The sequence below is a fragment of the Nipponia nippon genome, unplaced genomic scaffold (genome assembly GCF_047370975.1).
Source record: "Nipponia nippon isolate SJK-2023a ecotype South Korea unplaced genomic scaffold, ASM4737097v1 scaffold_56, whole genome shotgun sequence".
In the NCBI taxonomy this organism is placed as follows: Eukaryota; Metazoa; Chordata; class Aves; order Pelecaniformes; family Threskiornithidae; genus Nipponia; species Nipponia nippon.
In genome coordinates, this window is record NW_028262376.1 from 564,856 (window position 1) to 583,071 (window position 18,216).

General features: G+C 54.6%; 1 pseudogene; it reads right to left on the reverse strand.

The window, feature by feature from the left end:
- Nucleotides 1–13,458: 13,458 nt before the first annotated feature.
- LOC148051738 (olfactory receptor 14A16-like) lies at nucleotides 13,459–14,508 on the reverse strand (annotated as a pseudogene).
- Nucleotides 14,509–18,216: the final 3,708 nt, after the last annotated feature.

An 18,216-nucleotide genomic window follows, 5' to 3' on the forward strand; every position in this document is an offset into this window, starting at 1 on the left:
GGTGGTAGTGCCCCTGTGCTCGGCATTGGTGAGGCCGCACCTCGAGTACTGTGTTCAGTGTTGGGTCCCTCACTACAAGGACACTGAGGTGTTGGAGCGTGGCCAGAGAAGGGCAACAAAGCTGGTGAAGGGTCTGGAGCACAAGCCTTATGAGGAGCGGCTGAGGGAGCTGGGGTTGTTTAGTCTGGAGAAGAGGAGGCTGAGGGGAGACCTTATTGCTCTCTGCAACTACCTGAAAGGAGGTTATAGCGAGGTGGGGGTCGGTCTCTTCTCCCTAGTAACGAGTGATAGGACGAGAGGAAACGGCCTCAAGCTGCGCCAAGGGAGGTTTAGGTTGGATATTAGGAAAAATTTCTTTACCAAAAGGGTGGTCAAGCATTGGAACAGGCTGCCCAGGGAAGTGGCTGAGTCTCCATCCCTGGAGGTATTTAAAGAACGGATAGATGTGGTGCTTGAGGACATGGTATAGATGGACTTGGCAGGGTTAGGTTACCGGTTGGACTTGATGATCTTAAGGGTTTTTTCCAAACTTGACGATTCTATGATTCTATGATTCTATGAAATGAATCCAGACCTGAACGTAGGTCTTAGTCTTGAGTTGAAACCTACTTAAAACTTATTCTAGGCAACAACTCAAAACACTCTTCATTTGCAGAATGTCAGGTATTTTGGCTGTTCTCTTCTTTTTATTTTTGTATTTGGGAGGACCACATGAGCACAGTGCATTACTTCCCCTCTGCCAACATATTTATATGCAGCTGGTCATCAAAATACATTTCCTACCAGTGCTCTCAGTGGAGAAATTTTCTTCTGAAAATCTACTCTATCTATAGTGACCTATTTCCCAGCACTTCTTCAGCCTCTCTGCCCTTTCTCCTTCCTCTACCTAGTTTGCCTTCACAGAGAACTCCAGGTAAAGATTGATTGAGTAATTCAATGTGGGAGATATTTCTGGGCATCATCCAGTTCCCCTCCCTGCCCCTGACTCAATGGAGGGCTCCCCCCAGTTATGTGTCATCCAGAAACACATCGAGGGTGAACTCTGTCCCATTGTCCAGGCCACCACTAAAGATGTCAGACAGCACTGGCCCCAGCACTTCTCCAGGAGGGACGCCTCTAGAAACTGGCCATCGGTTGGACTTTCTAACAAGGATCCTTATGTTCCCCCCAGCTGCCATGACATTTCAAAGCCAAAGGGCAGCAGCCTTGCAATGACAGCAGCCATTTCCCCCAGCCCCCTTGGGTGCATCCCCTCTGCTCCCAGGCACTTGCCTGTGTCCAGCTGGCACTAGTGCTCCCCAGCTGCAGCTTGCTCTCACATGGCTGAAGCTTTGCTACCCCAGAGGCTGCTGGGGGACTCAAGGACCAGGGAGACTTGGGGGCAGACCTTACCAGGCAAGGGGTGGGGAAGTGAGGCAATGAGATCCTCGGCCTCTTCCATGCCTGTGCAAGGCCTTTTTGGACTGCATTGGAGTTCAAAGTCATTGAATCTCGCTTTGATTTCTGTCCCTCACTTTCAGGAGAGTACCTCAGGCCAAATTAGCCTCAGATCCACACTTGGCACATCATCATGGAGGGACTTCATCTTGGGAAGAAGAGCCCAGGAGTGAGGAGCTCAGCTTCATGGTGAAAAACATTTTCCTTATCTCCAGGCTGAATGCTCATTGTTTTTTCCTCCCAACCATCACTAAGAACACAATCATTAAGAGCCTGGCTCTGTATTCTCCATGACCTCCTCGTAGGGACTGGCAGGCTGGGATGACGTCCCCCTCAGCCTTCCCTTCTCAAGGCTGGACAAGCCCAGCTCCCTCAGCCTCTCCTCACTGGCAAAGTGCTCCAGTCCATAGCTGTCCTGAGGGGCCTTTTCTAAAACCACTCCAGCTTCCCAATATCATTCTTGAATTGAGGATCTGAAATCTGGATGGAATATTCCAGAGAATCCCTTCCCTCCATCTCCTGACCATGTTCCTGATCACACAGCCCAGGATGCTGGTGGCCTCCCTTGCTGCCAGGGCACACGGCTGCCTCCTCTCCAGCTCGCTGACCACCAGGACCTTTCCCACAGGGCTGCTCCCAGCCAGGCAGCCCCCAGCCTGTGCCATTGCCAGGGTGAGTCCCCGGCAGGGGCAGAAACTGGCATTTGTCCTTGTGGGATTTCATGAGGTTCCTGCCAGTACGCGCTCTCCTCCTTGAACCCCTTCATTGAGCACAGAGACCTGGGAGAACATTTCAGGAAAGACTCAGGCACAGAAGGCCTTGAGTTCCTCAGCCCCATTGGTGTCTCCTGTTTATTAGATCACCATCCTCGTTCAGCAGCAGCCCTGCATTTGCCTTGTTCAGCCTTGGTCTCTAACACAGCAATTGAAGCTCTTCTCTTTGCTCCTGACTTCTCCTGCAGCCACCAACTCCAGGTGGTCACCCCCTGGCAGCTGCTTCGTAGCCCCTGTCAGTGCCCTGTCCTGTGCCGGCCCAGCCCCGCTGCCTCCCATGTGGTCCCACAGCCCCACTCTGCAGGCACAGCATGGCAAAGGGTGTATTTGGTGTGAGGAACAGTTTCTCTTGCATGATCTCCATGACATCCCTTTGTGCCCTGTCCCCCCTCTGTTCCTCCTACTTGACACAGCCTCACCCACGTCCTAGAACCTACCCAGCCCTATCTGCATCCCATGTGGGATTTCACAGACAGCCCTGACCCAGGCTCTGCCAGGGTCTGGACAAGGAGAGAGGTCGAGCAGGGCTGGCCATTCCCCCAGTGCAGGCCCTGAGCCTAGCAGGAGGAGGCAAAAAAGGCCATGCAGAAAAACTCAGCCATAAACCTGTGGAGAGCGGCCAAATAGGGAGGTCACCAGAGAAAGCTCCCTCCAGTCCCATTCCCTAACACATTGCCCTGAGCCCTACTGCCCTCAGCCCATGGAGAACACCAGAACAGCAGCATGACATTGTTGGGGCAATCCCTTCAGCCTGTTCCTGACCTCAGCTTTGGAAGAAGAGCCAAACCTCCAGACACCGGCACTGACGAAACCCCCTTTTATTACAGAGATGTGACATGGGAGGCCAGCTGTGTCATTGGGTCAGACACATGTGCAAAGACCTTTGGGTCAGACAGACTGGGTTCATGCCTCTGGAGAAGCGGACTGCATGCAGACATTCCTGGAGAAAGAGAATTATCACAGATAACACTCCCAAAGCACAGGAGGTTCCCCAGATACATTGGAAATCACTGGTGAAGAGACACGGGCAGCTTATTGCTGCTAAAAGGCTACGGATTGAATGAGCTTCTTCAGTGCCTCCTTGAGCTCCTGGTTCCTCATGCTGTAGATGAGGGGGTTCACTGCTGCTGGCACCACCGAGTACAGAACTGCCACCACCAGATCCAGGGATGGGGAGGAGATGGAGAGGGGCTTCAGGTAGGCAAACATGGCAGTGCTGATAAACAGGGAGACCACGGCCAGGTGAGGGAGGCACGTGGAAAAGGCTTTGTGGCGTCCCTGCTGTGAATGCATCCTCAGCACGGCCCTCAAGATCTGCACATAGGACAGCACAATGAAAACAAAACACCCAAATGCTAAAGAAAAACTAACCACAATAAGCCCAGCTTCCCTGAGGTAGGAGTGTGAGCAGGAGAGCTTGAGGATGTGGGGGATTTCACAGAAGAACTGGTCCACAGCATTGCCATGGCAGAGGGGGAGTGAAAATGTATTGGCCGTGTGCAGGAGAGAATTGAAAAAAGCACTGCCCCAGGCAGCTGCTGCCATGTGGACACAAGCTTTGCTGCCCAGGAGGGTCCCATAGTGTAGGGGTTTGCAGATGGCAATGTAGCGGTCATAGGCCATGATGGTGAGAAGACAGTACTCTGCTACTACCAAGAACGCAAAGAGAAAGAGCTGGGCAGCACATCCTGTGTAGGAGATGTCCCTGGTGTCCCAGAGGGAATTGGCCATGGCTTTGGGGAGAGTGGTGGAGACTGAGCCCAGGTCGAGGAGGGAGAGGTTGAGGAGGAAGAAGTACATGGGGGTGTGGAGGTGGTGGTTGCAGACTACGGCAGTGATGATGAGGCCGTTGCCCAGGAGGGCAGCCAGGTAGATGGCCAGGAAGAGCCAGAAGTGCAAGAGCTGCAGCTCCCCTGTGTCTGTGAATGCCAGGAGGAGGAACTTGGTGATGGTGCTGCTGTTGGATGGTTGCTGCCTCTGGGCGTGGGGTCCTGTTCCTACAGGAAGAGTCAATGATGGGGTCATTTCTCTGAGCAAAATCAAAGCTTTTTTTTAGACCCTCACTCTGACACACTCTGCCCCATCCCCCACCCCCCCACTTACTCCTGTTACAGGAGACCTTCCTTCAGCTCTGTGGCTGCAGCTCTGGCTGAGTGTGCTGTGAGGAGCAGGGCCTCTGCCCGCTGGCTGCTGAGGAGTCAGCCCTGCTCTGCAGCAGTGGGTTCACGGGAACGGTGGGGCAGGGGCCAGTCCTGGTGTTCAACTTTCTCAGATCAAACTGCTCCTAGTGCAGAAGGGCCTGTCAGCATCTGCACTCCCAGTGCTAAGGAATGGGGATAGTGGATGGCAGTTTGAAATGTTTGGGGTTTTTAAAGCTCCCCCCATCTCACCTGGGGAGTGTTCTTGGATGTCAGAAACCCTCAGCATTTCTGCTGCACTCAGGGAGAGCAGAGCGAGTCCTGTGAGGCAAAAGGATTGCCTGGGGCTTAGTGGAGACTGAGGGGAGCTGGTCTGTCCCTACGACTTGTTCCCTAAAAGCTGCTATGAGCTTGTTCTCCATGAGATGGGGGCTGATCTCACTCTTGTGTTACCCTGAAAAAAAACCAGACACTGCTTTGAGCAGAGGGATCCAGTGCAGACAACTAAACGCCTCACCCTTTCTCAAGGTCTCAGCACCCCACTTCTAGCCCAGGACACACAGGTCTCATTTCACAAACCCAAAAGAATGTTCTCTGTCATAGCATCTCTCCACTTCTCCATGGGGATTTCAGATAACACAAAGTTGTTAAGGGCTGGTTTGCATCCTGGAGGGAAGTTTGGAAGAAAACCTCAGGGAGATAGCCAAGTGTCCTAATGATGGCATCTGATTCAGGGAAAACCAGCTTATTCTCCAGCCCCACAGACTGCACTGCCCACAGCCACAAAGGTTAGAGGAAAGCTGGGACACTTGTTCTCATGGACACACCTGCATGAAAGGACCCACAAAATCAGTCTGTGACTCTGCAGCTGAAACTCCACCTCCCCAGAGGGTCTGGCAGCAAGACCAAGATAACAATAGCAAGAACACAGACCAGTGGAGAAACAAGGCAAAACACAGTGAGGGTGTGGCTGAGAGAGGCCAGGGCAGAGGCATTGGGGCACTCAGACAGCGTTCCCCTTCCCCAGCTGTGCACGCCACCTCCCAGACACCACCATTGCCGGGCAGCTGCTCTCAGCCCCTGTGCTCTGCAGAGGGAACTGGGCCCGTGGCTGCAGAGCTGCACCACGGCTCTGCTGCAGCTCTGGCTGCAGAGGAGCTGGTTCACGCCTTGGAGCCCCCAGCCCTGAGGGCAGAGGCTTTGGTGGGTGGGAGAGGAGGCAAGGGGGCTTGCTCAGAGGAAGGCGTCTGCATTGCGGGGGATCAGACGGAGGTTTCTGCGTTCTGCCTCTTACAGTACTGCTCGTTTTAGTTTCCTCTCATTCCCAGATCACATCCCTGCTGCCTGGAGATTTTCCTGCTGGGATATGTTTCCCTGTCCCATGGCTTTTCCCTGCAAGTGGTCAGAGACCCCATCCCAACTTCTGTGCACTCACCGTTGTCCTCCAGAAACCTGCCTGTTTGCAAGGCACTGGTGGGGTGCATGTTCCTGTTTGCAGGTGGAAAAGGGCAGGTCAGAAGAACCCTGATGGGTCCAGCAGAGGTGATGCTGGTGCTGTGCATAGGCAGAGCAGTGGCTGAGGGTAATTTAGGAGGCTCCTATCAGGAGTTACTGATCACTCAGTCAGGAGTCTCTGTGACTTTTTTAAAGTTGACAGGTCCTTTTCCATTTATCCCTTTTTCACTACCGCCCCACTCCATGTAGGAAACTGAAAACACAAATTCAGGAACTCTTCATTGTCTTTATGGCAATCCCTGCCAGGACCTTCTCCTTGAAACATCCCTGAGGAAATATTCTGGGGGAACTGGAGCTGTGAGCAGCCATGACCCATGCAGCACTCTTTTGACAGCAGAAGGACCCTGCCCTACCAGGGGTCCCTTCTTCCACCCACAGATTCTCCCCACAGCACCGTTGGGACCTCCCCGGGCAGGCTGAGCACTGACCCTGGCACACAGACCACTGGGGCACAGGGACCCTGCTCTGAAGGACAGCCCTGGGCATCCCTGGCTGTGCACCCAGCTTAACATCCTTGCAGTCATCCCCGGAGGAAGGCAGCCATCATGCCCTGTTCCTCTGATGGTGCAGCAGGGAAAACCTGCTCTGGAACATGTCTTCTCCTTTAACCATGAGAAGCTGTGAGAATCCCCCTTAAAGATCCGACAGGTTGTGGGATGTAGCAGCTTTTGGAGATCCATCCCGCAACTGCAGCTTCACTGCCCTGCTTCCAGGGACTTACCGTGTCAAGGGCTGTGAAGATTTCTCCCACAATGAGCTCTCAGCGTCCTCCCACTCCACACTGCCTTTAACCTCTCTCTGCCTCGCTCCTCTCCCCTCGCTGCCTGCAGGCAGTGCCCTCAGCCCTACTGCGCTTTGCAGAGGAGCTGCTCCTGGGCAGAGCTGTCTCTCTGCAGTGCTGCCCACTTGCCAGCAGCTCCCTCCATGCCAGGAGCCCAGCCCAGCTCAGCAGCAGAGGCCCAGCCCAAGGCAGTGCTTTCCCTGCCCCTCTGGCCTCCCTCCAGGTGTCCCTGGGGCTCTAAGGGCTGACAGCGACTGAGAGGCAGCAGGGACTCTCCTGGGGAGCAGGGGTTGACACAGACTGATGTCATCACTGTCCCTCTCTGAATGCTGGAGAGATGGATTTTAGAAGTGGCATTTTTCCCAACATGGCGTGGTGGTCTACAAGAGGTGGAAATGTTCCCGTCCCGTTACCCCTCTCCCCATCACATTGCCAGGCGGGACACCTCGGCAGTGACAGGCAGAGATCATTTCCCCCCAGTGCAGGGCAGGGATTCAGCTGAGCCCATAAGGTGTCTCCTCTCTGGTGAGGAGGCCAGAGACTGCAGTGGGGTTCAGCTCTCCCCCATGCACCCCACAGACCCACAGCCGCTGGGATTCCTCTTGCTTCAGCTCAGGGTGCACAAAACAGGTGCCTGCAGACCAGCCCCTGCCCTGAGCACCCACTGGGATGCGTGGGGATGGGGGGTGGCAGTCAGCTGCTCTCACACAAACTCCTGGTGGCATTTGAGGTGCCAGGGGTGGTCCAAGACTTGTGCATGTGTCTGCAAGCTGTGATGGAGCATACCTGGGACACCCACACCTGCCCGAGCATCAGCTGTGGGGCTGGTGGGGAGGGTGCCTTGGCCACCTCACATTACACCCAAAGTTTAGGGCATCTGAACGCCTGTCAGACCCACATTTCCATGGCAGACGCTGGACTTTCAGCTGACCAAGAGGAGGAGTGCACGAGAAGGAGGGTCAGACCTGTCTTGCAGCACCATCCACTGCACTCCCTAGAGCTCAGCTCACTGCAAAGTTCAGGCACGTGCACATCCCTGCAGTGAAGGCACCTACCTTGTTTCAAGGCTGTTTTACATGGCATCAGAAAGGCCTCTAGTGCCATGCCAGGGGAGGCTGGGGTGCCCAGTGAAACTGCCCGTGGCTGGCAAACGTGGCACAGGACCTCCAGGAAAGCCATGTCCCACTGGAGTGGGGGCTGGGCAGACACAGCAGGGCCTCCCAAAGGAGTCCGGTGCCTTTGTGCCAGCACCTGAATGCCAGCACCCCGGCAAGGAGGCAAGGTCCATCTCATCTACACCCACATGTGCTGCAAGATTGGGAGGCACATCACACCAGGGTCTCCACTCATGTCCCTGGACTCTCAAACCCTGACAGTTCTCTTCTCCCCTCTCCTCTACCCACTTACCTGATGATATGAAGAAACCCCATGCCACTGATGTCCACAGGGTGGCTGGAGTGCAGGCTTACCTCACCTAGGGACTTTCTCAGGGGTACCTTGTGTTCCTGGAGACTGGCACAAGGTGCTGCTGAGTCAGTTCAGGCAGCAAACTTCTCTCTTGCAAGGCCATCATGGCCCAGGCCTGTGTTTCTCTGCCTTGGAGACTGCAGGGTTTGTTGTCTTCATGAGCACCTCATTTCATCATTACATTGCCACCTGCCATCCTTCCCAGCACGTCAATGCTCTGAAGCAAAGCCTTTGCATACGCAGGGTCCTGGGTGCTTGGTTCCAGTTTTCTCCATGAGAAGCCTTTGCTGAGCTGCTGCAACCGGAGTGTGCACCAATGCCCTCAGCCTGGGACACAGGCAGGAGCATCTGGAGCCCCTTATTCCATCACGGAGCTTCTGAGGGAACCACTGCGGTGACGTGGTGGGAGTGGTTGCACAGCGTTGGGTACTGTCATGGCTAGATACAGGCTCTTTAGGGGACACTGGGAGTGGTTGGGGAAGGTGGGAGAATGAGACCGGGGCATGTCCTCTATGAAGGCTGGGGCAGGTTGAATGTATGGTGGGGCAGAAGACACGTTGCGTGAGTGTTTGTGGGTGAGGAACAGAGGAGAAACCAGTGAAGGTGACATGAAGGTGGGAGCTAGAACCACTCAGTCAGGGTGAGGAAGTGGACAAAGTCTTCTGTAGGCAGCCCAAGGAAGTCTCCAGATCAGCGACCCTTGCACTCACTGGACGGGCAAAGTGCTTGCGTGCAAACAGTCCCATGGGGTCCTGGAGAGTCTCGGGGTCAACTTCTTTTCCCAGCTGCCAAGCTGGCCAAGAGGGTGAGCCAGGGCCAGTCAGGGATGTTGAAGTGCCAGCATTGGCTGTGGTGACCATGAAATAGTTGCATCCCCGTTCCCAAGGGATGTAAGGCAGGAGACCAGCAGAGCGCAGGTTTGGGATCTCTCTCTCAGAGAAGCAGACATTGTCCTGCTCAGGGCTCTGGTAGTAGGAGATCCCATGGAGAGGAAGCTCTGAAAGGGAAAAATCTATGAAAGCTGAGAGGCTGTCGTGGTTTAATCCCAGCCAGCAACTAGGCACAACACAGCCACTCACTCACTCCCCCCCGGTGGGATGGGGAGAGAATCGGAAGAGTAAAAGTGAGAAAAGTCATGGGCTGAGATAAAGACAGTTTAATGGGTAAAGCAAAAGCCGCGCGCACAAGCAGAGCAAAGCAAGGAATTCATTCACTACTTCCCGTCGGCAGGCAGGTGTTCAGCCATCCTCAGGAAAGCAGGGCTCCATCACGCGTAACGGTTACTTGGGAAGACAAACGCCATCACGCCCAATGTCCCCCCCTTCCTTCTTCTTCCCCCAGCTTATATACTGAGCATGACGTCATATGGTATGGAATAGCCCTTTGGCCGGTCTGGGTCAGCTGTCCTAGCTATGCTCCCTCCCAGCTTCTTGTGCACCTGGCAGAGCACAAGAAGCTGAAAAGTCCTTGACTAGTGTAAACTCTGCTCAGCAAGAACCAAAACATCAGTGCGTTATCAACATTATTCTCATCCTAAATCCAAAACACAGCGCTCTACCAGCTACTAAGAAGAAAACTAACTCTATCCCAGCTGAAACCAGGACAGAGGCCTTTAAGGACATCTTCCTCCGGGCACAGGAAGGGTCTGTCCTGATACGCAGGGAAACAACCCTTCACCTCAGGAAACCCACTGAGCTGAACAGGAACCTCATGGCTGAGCTCCAGTGCCAAAGGCAGCACGCAGGAGGTGGAAGCAGGGAGAGGCTCCAAAGGAGGAGTTTAGAAACGTTGTCTGGAGAAATAAGGATTGTGTTAGGAGAGTCAAAGCTCCCCAAAAGGTCAAGCTTGCAAGGGATGTCAGAGGGCAACGAGGTAAGCTGCTCCATCTTCCTTAACCATGACAAAACCACAGAAAGGTGAAGTGGGCCACTGCTGAATTTCGGAAGAGTAGATGCAGCTCGGTCTGAAGTACACGATGTCTTCTTTTCCTCTGTCTTCACCAGCAAGCTCTCCCAGGTCTTTGTGCCCTCAGGCAGGACTCAAGGAGGAAGAGAACAACCAGCAGTGGATGAGGATCACGTCAGGGGCTCCTTAAGCAAACTCACCCCTTCGGAGTCTACGGAGCGGATGGGCTGCATCGAAGGGCGCTCTTTCTCTGCAGTCCCCGGATGGGCTGTTAGCAAGCAGAAGGCCAAGGGGCATGACACTGGAGAGTGATCCATGGCACCCTAGCTGAAACACCCCATGTCAGGTTTAGTGCAGCAGCCAAACGCAGAGGCATATGGAAATGTGTCAGGGTCCTACTGAGCACCTTCCTTGGTCACAGGCCAGTTGGGAAGTGGAAGAGGGAAAGGGGCTGAGCAGCAGTGATCCCTGCCTGACTGGGTCTGCTTCTCACCCTGACCAGCATGGCCAGTGCAGGGCCACCCCATGGCCGCAGGGCACCACAGACCCCTCGCTCTGCAGAGCAGCACCGCCAGCTCAGGGCCCTGTGGGGAGCGTGGCCAGGGGTGCAGGAACGGCCGGCCAGGCCAGCATGGACACACTCACCTGGGGAAAGGCTCCATAGGGAGAAGGGGTGTCCAGGGAGAAGAGCAGGGCACCGTGGCTGTGGAGGGGAGAAATAAAAAGAGCACCCCGTTCCTGTGTGTCCAACTGGGGCAGGCTGCTGTGCTGCTGGGGCAGCAGGAGCTACCAGAGGAGCCCCAGGGCCAGGACCCTCGCGCTGTCCTGGGGAGCAGGACTGGCACAGGGGGGAAGCAGGCTGCTGGTGATGGGGATCTCCTGAGCATGACGGCAGGAGGGACACTGTCACAGCCCTCTGTTTCCTGCTGTCATGGCCAGCCTCCAGGCCTGGGGCTGCTGGGGAGGCTGAGACACCTCTCTGCCCTGTAAAAGCTGCTGTGCCCTTCAGAGGGGCTGGGGCTGTGGGGTGAGTGCCCAGAGCTCTGCAGTAGCCTGTGGCTGGCATTGCCATGGGGCCAGCCCAGACTGGGCTGCTCTCCTGGGATGGGATGGGGAGAGGGCAGAGGAGGTGGGGAGAGCTGGGGAGGGGCTGGGCTGGAAAGTTCCCAGGAAACGAAAACACCAGGGTACAGCTCAGCTGTGTGAGTGTGGAGGGTGGGGGCACGCAGCAGTGTCCTCACACAGCCAGGCCTGGCAGAGACCTGAAGGGCCAGCAGAGCAGGACCTGGTCTGTGCCATAGTCCCTGCACACCGCGAGCAAGCTGCCCCAGGGCGATCATCACAGACCTCCACCTATTCTCTCTTCAAAAACCTCTCCAAGGGAAAGATTCACTGAGTCATAGAATAAATCGTGTCTGAAGAGAGCCCTGAACATCATCTTGCCTCACTCTCCTGATCAAGGCAGGGTGAACCAGATGAGATTATTCAAGGCCTCCGCCCAGCTTTGCATCATCCAGAAAGGAGCTGAAAGTGCGCTCTATCACATCATACAGGCGGATAATAAAGACGTCGCACAGTGTTGGCCCAAGTGCTGGTCACTGAGGGATGCCATCAGCAGCTGGCTGCCCAGAGGACTTTGTACCACTGGTGACATGTGGGCCTGATCATCCAGCCAACTTCCCACCGAATGTCCACTTCTTCAGCCCAGGTAGCACTAATCTGGCTGTAAGGACACCACAGGAGACCAAGGCCTTGCAGAATTCCATGTACACAACATGCCTTTCTTTCCCCTGCCCTTTTTGGTTCAGCAATCCCTTTCTTGTTCTTCAAGTACCTGGAAATGGCTGCAGGAGGACATGTCCCATCCCCTTCCCAGGGACAGAGGCAGGCTGACCAGCCTGTAATTCTCCCAGTTCCCATTCCCGTCCTTCTTCAAGATGGGATTGATGTCTGCCTTTTCCAGGGACCCCAGAACGTCTCTGATTGCTCTGGCACTTTTGAGAGCACAATCCAGAATCACGGGCAAGGGTGACTTGGCAGACAGGAGCCCTTGCAAGGAGCCTGTCCCAGGCGGCTGAGATGAATCTCCCTGGGCCAGGGGGGGTTTGTTCCTGGAGTCACACACAGGAATGGCAGGGTTCTGTCAGGCGTCCACATCTGAGCTGGCCTCGTGGACTCCTTATGCACCCAGGGGTGTTCAGAGACCCAGTCCTTCCCTCTTACACACAGAGGCAGGGCTCTGCAGGAGTCATAGTGTCTCTCTGGCCTCCTGCTGCCACTTCCAGAGGCTGGGAGGCACCTCAGCCCTGCGGTGTATCGCCCTGCTCTGCACTCACCTGAGATGTCCCTTGTCATGGGGAGTGGACATGGGGACCTCGGCTCAAGTAAGAACATCCTACTCCTACATTCAGGCAGTTTCCCATGGGATGTTACTCCCAATGTGAAGTGACCCCGAGGCACTGTCTGTCCCACAGGCCTTCATGGAACCCCAAGGAATAGCTGATGGCATTTGTGCTCACTCAGGTTCAGCTCAGCTCATGTATGTGATGTGTGTGCTTACATCTCCTCTGTACAATGCAAACATGGACTTCTGACCTACTCCTTTGGTGACCTTCCATGGAGGGGCAAAGAACCTCTTCAGGCTGGGGTGAGAGGCCAGTGCTGGCAATGGTGGTTGTGAGGGGCTACTGCAGGATGATTGCCCTGGGGCAGCTTCCCCAGGGTGCACAGCGAACACAGGCACAGACCAGACCCTGCTCTGCTGGTCCTTCAGGTCTCTCATAGGAGGCCTGGCTGTGCAGGGATGCTGCTGTGTGCCCCAACCCTGCACACTCACATTCTTTAGCTGTATACTGGTGTTTTCATCTGCGGGCTGCTTTCCTGGGCATGTTCCTGAGAGAATCTTTGGAAAACACCTAAGCCTTCAGGCACTGCCCTGAGATGATCACTGTTCTTTTTGGAAATGCTCTTATGGGAGCCAGTTCTGTCACAGAAGTGCCCATTGCCTGTCTCTGCCTGTGGTGACAGGACTACCACGCAGCACGACTGTGCCCAAGATGCCAGAGCACTCAGGTATTACACCAACACAAGGGATCAGAAAGAGAATGTGGAAGTGGCAAGAGAACAACCCTGGAAGACCAAGCGCTGGTGCTCCCTGGCAGTGCTGCCATGCTGGGACTCTTTTCCCCTCCACCCATGCACCCAGGAACTGTCCCTGCAGCTCCAAAAAGGCCTTGGAAAAAGGATGTCAGGAAAAAAATTATTGCGGCAGGGTCCTTTATTTTGTTTAAAAACACAGGGAACATGGCTCTTCATTTACACTGCCGCTCAGTCAGAAAAGCAAAGCAGACAGTGAATTAGAAAGGAGATGACAACATTATCACAACAAAAAAGCCACCACCACCAACAAAAAATAGAGAAGACAGGCTGGGTCTGTAATGAGCTACAATATAACTGCTATGCAGAAGCAATTTATTGCTCCAAAAAACCATCTAGTTACCAGTTCCCATACTGCACCCTTGAGGTCCTGGTTCCTCATGCTGTAGATGAGGGGGTTCACTGCTGGAGGCACCACTCAGTACAGAACTGCTAACACAAAGTCCAGCAAAGGGGAGGAGATGGAGGGGGGCTTCAAGTAGGCAAACATGCCAGTGCTGACAAACAGGGAGACCACGGCCAGGTGAGGGAGGCACGTGGAAAAGGCCTTGTGCCGTCCCTGCTGTGAGGGGATCCTCAGCACGGCCCTGAAGATCTGCACATAGGACAGCACAATGAAAACAAAACTTCCCAAAAAAAGAAAACCACTAACCACAAGAAGCCCAACTTCCCTGAGGTAGGAGTGTGAGCAGGAGAGCTTGAGGATGTGGGGGATTTCACAGAAGAACTGGTCCACAGCATTGCCGTGGCAGAGGGGGAGTGAAAATGTATTGGCCATGTGAAGGAGAGCATAGAGGAACCCAGTGCCCCAGGCAGCTGCTGCCATGTGGACACAAGCTCTGCTGCCCAGGAGGGTCCCATAGTGCAGGGGTTTGCAGATGGCAACGTAACGGTCGTAGGCCATGACGGTGAGAAGACAATACTCTGCAGTAAACAAGAAAAATACACAGAAGACTTGGGCAGCACATCCTGTGTAGGAGATGTCCCTGGTGTCCCAGAGGGAATTGGCCATGGCTTTGGGTAAAGTGGTTGAGATGCAGCCCAGGTCAAGAACAGAGAGGATGAGGAGGAAGAAGTACATGGGGGTGTGGAGGTGGTGGTCACAGTCAATGGCAGTGATGATGAGGCCATTGCCCAGGAGGGCAGCCAGGTAGATGGCCAGGAAGAGCCAGAAGTGCAAGAGCTGCAGCTGCCGTGTGTCTGCAAATGCCAGGAGGATGAACTGGGTGATGGAGCTGCTGTTGGACATTTGCTGCCTCTGAGCATGGGACACTGTCAGAGAAGGAAAAGAGAGTGTCAAGTCAGGGGAGACTTCTGCAAGCAAAATCAAAGCCATTTCTCATACACCGTCAACCTACTACAGACAGACACCCTTTTCCTTTTCAAGGAGACCTTACTTCAGCTCTGTGGCTGGAGCCCTGGTTGGTGTTGGCTGAATGTGCCATGAGGAGCAGGGCCTCTGCCCTCTGGTTGCCGAGAGGTCAGCCCTGCTCTGCAGCAGTGGGTTCATGGGAAGAGTGGGAGCAGGGGCCAGTCCTGGTGTTCGACCTTGTCTCATGAAACTGCTCCTAGTGCAGAAGGGGCTGTCAGCATCTGCACTGCCAGTGATAAGGAACTGAGGTGGCAGAAGGAAGGTTGAGAGGTTGGGGTTTTTTACATCTCCTCCTCCCCTCGCACCCAGGGGAGTGTTCTCGCTTGTCAGAAAGCCCCAGCATTTGTGCTGCACTCAGGGAGAACAGAGGGAGTCCTGCGAGGCAAGAGGAGTGCCTGTGGCTTAGTGCAGAGGGAGGGGAGCTGGTCTGTCCCTCCATCTGGCTCCCAGCTGCCCTGGGATTGCCCCTTTCTGAGCTGGAGGGTGATCACATTGTCATATAACCCTGAAAAGCCACCAAGCACTGCTGTGAGCAGAGAGGTCCGTCTTTGACCACTAAACGTCTAACCCTTTCTCAAGGTCTCAACACTCAACTTTTAGTCCCGGACACACAAGGCTCATTTCATAAACCCGTCACCATTTTCCCTGTCATAGCACCTCTGTGCTTCTCCATGGGGCTGAAGATAACATAAAGTAGTTAAGGGCAGGTTTGCATCCTGGAGGGAAGGTCACAACTTGGAAGGAATCTTCAAGGAGATAGCCAAGTGTGCTAATGATGGCATTTGAGTAAGGGAGATTCAGCTCATTCCCCAGCCCCACAGGCTTCAATGTCCACAGGATCAAAGCTGGGACATGTGTGCCCATGGACACACCTGCATGAAAGGACGCACAGAATCAGTGTGTGACTCCACAGCTGAAACTCCACCTCCCCAGAGGGTCTGGCAGCAAGACCAAGATGACAATAGCAAGAACACAGACCAGTGGCGGAACAAGGCAAAACACAGTGAGGGTGTGGCTGAGAGAGGCCAGGGCAGAGGCATTGGGGCACTCAGACAGCGTTCCCCTTCCCCAGCTGTGCACGCCACCTCCCAGACACCACCATTGCCGGGCAGCTGCTCTCAGCCCCTGTGCTCTGCAGAGGGAACTGGGCCCGTGGCTGCAGAGCTACACCACGGCTCTGCTGCAGCTCTGGCTGCAGAGGAGCTGGTTCACGCCTTGGAGCCCCCAGCCCTGAGGGCAGAGGCTTTGGTGGGTGGGAGAGGAGGCAAGGGGGCTTGCTCAGAGGAAGGCATCTGCATTGGAGGGGATCATACGGAGATTTCTGAATTCTCCCTCCCACAACTTTCCTCTCATTCCCAGATCACATCCCTGCTGCCTGGAGATTTTCCTGCTGGGAGGTGTTTCCCTGTCCCATGGCTTTTCCCTGTCAGCAATCACAGACCCCATCCCAACCTCTGTGCACTCACCTTGGCCCGACAGAAACCTGCCTGTTTGCAGGGCAGTGGCTGGGTGCATGTTCCTGTTTGCAGGTGGAAAAGGGCAGGTCAGAAGAACCCTGATGGGTCCAGCAGAGGTGATGTTGGTGCTGTCCTTTGGCAGAGGAGAGGCTGAGGGCAGTTTAGGAGGCTTCTGACAGATGTACTGATCACTCAAAATTACCGTTCAGGAGTCTCAGTGACTTATTAGAACTTCAGAGCTCCTTTTCCATTTATCCTTTTCTCTCCCCCTCCCAACCCCCCTGGAACAGGAAACTGTAAAGACTCAGGAAAGCTCCTTATCTTCCTAGTAATCCCTGCCTTGATCGTCTCCTTGAGACATCCCCTTGGAAATATCCTTGGGATGATCTGGACCTGTGAGCCGCCCTGACCCATGCAGCACCCTCTCAACAGCAGAAGGACCCTGCCTTGCTGGGGGCTGCTCCTTCCACCCACAGCTTCTCCCTGCAGCACCGTGGTCAACTCCCCAGACAGGCTGAGCGCTGACCCTGGCAGGTGCAGAGTCCCTGCCCCAGCACACAGTCCTCTGGGGCACAGGGACCCTGCTTGGAAGGACAGCCCTCTGCTCCCACACATGCAAATCCACGTTTACATCCCTACAGCTGTTAGGAGAAGGCAGCCGTCATGTGCTGTCCTTCTCATGGTGCAATGGAATGTCCCTGATTTGCAGCACATTCTCCTCCTCTGCACTAGAGAAACTCTGAGAGTTGTACTAAGAGATACCATAAGCTCTGGGATGTGCCAGCTTTAGGAGATCCCTCCCAGAACTGAACATGCATTGCCCTGCAGCCAGAGACTTACCATATAGAGGGCTGTGAATGATTCTCCCCCAGTGAGCTCTCAGCATCCTTCCACTCCAGGCTGCCTTTAAACTCTCTCTGCCTCGCTCATCTCCTCTCGCTGCCTGCAGGCAGTGCCCTCAGCCCTGCTGAGCTTTGCAGAGGAGCTGCTCCTGGGCAGAGCTGTCTCTCTGCAGTGCTGCCCGCTTGCCAGCAGCTCCCTCCATGCCAGGAGCCCAGCCCAGCTCAGCAGCAGAGGCCCAGCCCAAGGCACCACTTTCTCTGCCCCTCTGGGCTCCCTCCAGGTGTCCCTGGGGCTCCAGGGGAACCTGCTGGGAAACAGGCTGAAGGCATCTCTGATGTTCCCTCCCTCAGCTGGGGAGAGACACTTCTTTCCTGCAATGTCATTTCTCCTATCACAAAAAAGATTTGGGCATGAGAATCCCCTTTTTCTTGTCCCATCATTAGGCAGGACACCCAGGAAGGTGACAAGGAAAGATCTAATTTCTTCAAGATGGGGACTTATCCTCAGGTCAATGAAACAGGCATTTCTTTCTGCGTCTTTAGACCTGGGGCTAGAAAGACATGCAGTTCTCTCTTGTCCATGCCATGGCTCTGTTCTGCCTTTGCACACACAGGGTCTTGGATACTTTGTACCAGGATTCCTTACAGCAAGTCAGAGCTTGCCTGGTTGCACATTGCAGTGCTTCAGCCCAAACGTGCAGCAGTGCCCTCAGCCAGGGGCACAGGCAGGAGGAGCTGGAGCTGTTCCTGAGCAGACAGAGCTGTGACATGGTGGCAGAGCTCAGGACAGCTGGTCTTCAAGGACAGCATCCTCCAAGCTCCGCAAGGGTCCAGATCAAAACTCAGTCTAAACTTGAAAGGCAATTGAAGGGCACCATAAGGAGGGTTTACTGCTTCAGGAACAGTTAAAGAAGAAACAAAGATCCTGTGTGGCCACTGCTGAATTTAGTAAGAGTAAGAGTAGGTGTAGACAGATCTGAGATTCTGTGTGTCCTCTTTGCCTCAGATGTAGGCCCTGAAATGTCCTAGGACAGGGACTGGCTAGGCGGGTAGCAGCTCTGCAGGAAAGGGTCTGCTGGTCTTTGGGTTCCATTAGGCAAAAGAGGAGCCATCAGCAAAGATGGCCAACAACAGCCTGGGCTGTGTGAGCAGGAGCACAGCCAGGGCAAGTGATTCTCTCCCTCTGCTCAACACTTGTGGCACCACATCCAGAATACTTGCTCTGGATTTGGTTCCCCACAATATCAGAGAGACATTGGCAAGCTGGAGGATCCGCAAATTTCAGTGGTAAAGGTTGGAGCACAGGTCCTGTTAGGAGAGGCTGAGGGAGCTGGGCTTGTTCACCCTGGAGAATGGAGGGCTTTGCGGGGAGG